The sequence below is a fragment of the Eurypyga helias genome, unplaced genomic scaffold (assembly GCF_000690775.1).
Source record: "Eurypyga helias isolate BGI_N326 unplaced genomic scaffold, ASM69077v1 scaffold30133, whole genome shotgun sequence".
NCBI lineage: Eukaryota > Metazoa > Chordata > Aves > Eurypygiformes > Eurypygidae > Eurypyga > Eurypyga helias.
In genome coordinates this window covers 30,969-31,183 of record NW_010243580.1, presented here as the reverse complement: position 1 = coordinate 31,183, position 215 = coordinate 30,969, and the positions used below count along the sequence as shown (strand labels likewise).

The 215-nt window shown below is 54.0% G+C and overlaps 1 protein-coding gene across 1 annotated transcript in view; it reads left to right on the top strand.

Moving 5' to 3' along the window:
- Window positions 1–215, top strand: part of LAMB3 (laminin, beta 3) — a 23,318-nt gene that overhangs the window by 11,931 nt on the left and 11,172 nt on the right.

Below are 215 nucleotides of genomic sequence, written 5' to 3'. Positions count from 1 at the left end.
TCACACCCCACCTCTGCACTCAGCATCCCCGGTGGCTCCGAAAGGGATGCAGCTCCCAGCCAGCTTTGATTTGGGGTTTCCAACCCAAAGCCCATTTTGCAAAGGCTTATAAACCTCCTTGCTCAGTTTCTGGCCTGTCTTGGGGATAAATTTGGCAAGAAGCACAGGGAAAGCGGAGTTGGGGGTACGTGTAGCGCTGTATCCCTTTTCCCAGC